Source organism: Silene latifolia, chromosome 6 (assembly GCF_048544455.1).
Source record: "Silene latifolia isolate original U9 population chromosome 6, ASM4854445v1, whole genome shotgun sequence".
Classification (NCBI taxonomy): Eukaryota; Viridiplantae; Streptophyta; class Magnoliopsida; order Caryophyllales; family Caryophyllaceae; genus Silene; species Silene latifolia.
Window position 1 is genome coordinate 128,823,481 of NC_133531.1, and position 3,607 is coordinate 128,827,087.

The 3,607-nt window shown below is 39.3% G+C and overlaps 1 non-coding gene across 1 annotated transcript; it reads right to left on the reverse strand.

The window, feature by feature from the left end:
* Positions 1–226: 226 nt before the first annotated feature.
* Positions 227–333, reverse strand: LOC141589390 (small nucleolar RNA R71). Its single transcript, XR_012520331.1, has one exon. It is a non-coding gene; the product is annotated as a small nucleolar RNA R71 (small nucleolar RNA).
* Between the last annotated feature and the right edge of the window lie 3,274 nt (positions 334–3,607).

The window sequence follows — 3,607 nt, forward strand, 5'->3', positions numbered from 1 at the left end:
TATTGAAGAGGATGCCCATGCTCACCTCCGGAAGTTTAAGAGGAAGGTTTCAATGATGAAAAAGAATGGGGTGTCCGAGGACACCTTGAGAATGATGTTATTTCCGTTTTTATTGACGGGCAAAGCGGACCGATGGTTGAACATTCACCCACCGGATACTTTCACTACTTGGGATGCCTTGGCTAAAGCATTCATGGCCAAATATTACCCTTCCTCAAAGACCGCGATGCTCCGTAATGAGATTCATACATTTCAACAAGAGGATGGGGAGTCTTTGGGTGAAGCTTGGGACCGTTATCAAGACTTGATAGCAAGTTGCCCCCACCATGGAATACCGGAATGGTACATCACTCAAACATTCTTCCAAACTTTGCTACCGAGGACTAAGGAGATGGTAAATGCCTCCGCGGGGGGAGGATTTGATCACTTGAATGATGAAGAGGGCACGGCATTGATCAAGAAAATGGTAGATTCGGAAGCAAACTATGGTTCTAGAGGAAACATGCTAAGAAGGAATGGGAAGTTTCCTAAGGAAAACTCCTCCAACTCCGAGACAAATGCCAAGCTCGACTTACTCACAAAACAATTTGAGAAGTTTCAAAGAAATCAAGTGCACCAAGCCGCAACCTCACATGGGGCACCCATGGAGGAAGTGGCTCAAGTCTCAAGTTGTGAACTTTGTGGAGGAAGTGGTCACACATATGACTTGTGTGCCAACAATTACAACAACTTTGATGGGAACAATGTGCAAGAGGTGAATGCTTTCCAAGCATTTAACAATTTTTCCAACCGTCCACCTAGACCCTCATTCAACAACAACCAAGGATCCAACCAAAACTTTGCCAACCAATCTCAAGCATATCAAGATTATAAGGGTAACCAAGGGAACCAAGGTAATCAAAACTTTTACCAAGGAAATCAAGGAAACCAAGCTAATCAAGGGTTTGGCCAAGGATTCAATCAATGGAACAACAACAATGGGTCCAATCAAGGATACAACAATAATCAAAGGTACAACCAAGGGCAAAATCAAGGGTTCAATCAAGGGTACCAAAGGAACAACCAAAATTCCAACTTTAAAGATCAAGGATATGGTTTTTCTCTTCCAATTTCCAACCAACCTTTCAACCAAGAGCCACCACCCCAAGCAAGCAATACCATGGGAGATGATAAATATGACAACTTGGTGAAGTTGATAGGGGATTTGGCAAGCAATACCCAACAACAAATCAAGAGTCTTGAAGCTAAGGTGGCTTCCCAAGCTCTCATGAGTTCTCAAAAACCACCGGGTGTGTTTCTAAGACAAGGGCAAAATCCAAGGGACCCTATGAAGTCAAAGGAAGTTAATGCTATCATGGTTGGAGTTGAAGAGGAAAAAGAAGAGTCATTTGATTTGCCAAGTCAAGAGGAGTTATCTTACACTACTCCCTTTTCCATGGCTATGGAAACATTCCAAGAAGTTGACCATGAGCCCGAAAAAGAGAGCATAGAAGACTATGTGCTTGAGCAAATAATGACAATTCATGGTACAAGCTTTGATGTTGAAGTCAACCCGGACAAGGGAGAGATGGTTATGACTACACCAACCATTATGAGTGAAGAATTTGTGCTTGAAGAAATTGTGAAAGCACCAAATGTGATGGTAGAAGTTGAGAAGAACCCGGAAAAGGAAGAGATGGTCATGGTAGAAGAACACTCTTTGGCCAAGCAAGAAGAAGTCATTTCTAGAAGAGTGGACATTAGTAGCCATGAGCTTGATGCCTCAAGTGAGAAGTGCAATGTGGTCAAATCTAAAGAAATCCCCATCAAACTTGATGACCCCGGGAGTTTCTCAATTCCATGTACCGTTGGTGACCAAAAGGTGGATAGTGCTTTGTGTGACTTAGGGGCAAGTGTGAGTGTCATACCACTTGCCCTTGTGAAGAGGTTGAATATTTTAAGCTTAGCCCGCACTTCCATTACAATCAAACTTGCCGATGGAACAATCAAATCTCCAAATGGGATTCTCAAGGATATCATGGTTCAAGTTGGTAAGCTTTCAATTCCTACCGATTTTGTTGTATTGGACATCCCTATGGGAAGACGCTCTCGTATCATTCTTGGTAGGCCATTTTTGGCCACGGGAGGAGGTACCATAAATGTCAAAGAGGGACTATTGTCATTCAAAGTTGGGGAGGAAAAAGTTGAATTCAAGCTATGACATGCTTCAAAGAAAACCGTGGTTCAAAATATGTTTGCCGTGGAAACTTTAGAACTCCATGAGAATGACGAAGATGAGAACATGGAATTCTTGATAGCTTGTGAGCCAAAAGTTGATGATGAGCCACCGGATAAGTTCCTTGAAGAAGAAGTGAATGCTAAAGATAAGTGTGGGGAAATGAGCAAGACTTGGGAAACCGAGTTCAATTCTAGCACCAATGCCCCTCCAAAATCAAAACCGGGAATTGAAAAGAAGAAGCCAAAAAGATGGAGAAAGAGATCGAAAGGAAATAGGGTATGTGTCCCTAATGTTGACAAAGAGACTAAGGAAAAGCTTGAAGAAGAAATGAACCGAAAATGGCAAGAGATTCAAGATGCCATGAGTAAGTTGCATGACTTGATGATGAAGACCAAGGGGTCGTGTGTTATTGATTCTTGTGTTGAAGTTGGAAAGTTGGTGGGATCTCGGGATATTGATCCCGGTTGAATGAAAACTTTTGAATGAAGAGGTTTGGTGGAGTTACTTAAGAACCACCGCAATGTATATATTCTTCTCCTCTTTAATTAAGTTTTTACCGCATTTTGCATTTAGTAACATGATTAGAAAAGGAGCTAATCTAAATTAGTTCTCTTTGCATTCATATAGTGTAGCTTGCATCGTATTTCAATATTGCATATAGATTAGATCATGCATTGCATACTTATTTGAAAACCACTAAAAATTTGAAAAATCAAAAAAATCAACAAAAACATGTATTTCATTTCCGAATTTCCTCCACACATTTATTTACATATTTCCAATGGAAATTCCATCATTTTAAAAATACAAAACATGTTATTTATTTTCAAATATTCAAAAAATCCAAAAACATGTTCTTTAATTTCGAAAAATTCAAAAACCACCAAAAATATGTTGTTTATTTTTCCTATTCTCTCCCTATACTTTGTTCCATTGAGGACAATGTAAATTTCAAGTGTGGGGAGGGAAATATCCACTTTTTGAATATTTGTTTATATTTGTATATACCTTTAAATGTGATAAAAATTCAAGAAAATGCCTAAAAATCGAAAAAATTCAAAAATTACAAAAATATTGCATTGTATATATATGTTTGTCTAACAAGTGGCGCAGGCACATATGGGACATTTGAGGCATTAGGAGACTAGAAGACCGCTCGGTTAAATCTTTTCTATCTCTTTCTCCTTTACTATTCTTTTCCTTTATATTGTTGGATATATGGAGGAGGATGGGCTATGTTGATGAGGATGTTCCATTTTGGAACTTGGTGTGTGTTGCTTACGTGCTGCTAGGTTTAGATAATTGTTGCATGTTTTCCTTATGTTCATTTCAATTTCTTGCATACATTTGTTTCACATGTATATATGTGTTGTGTTTCCTTCTTATCAC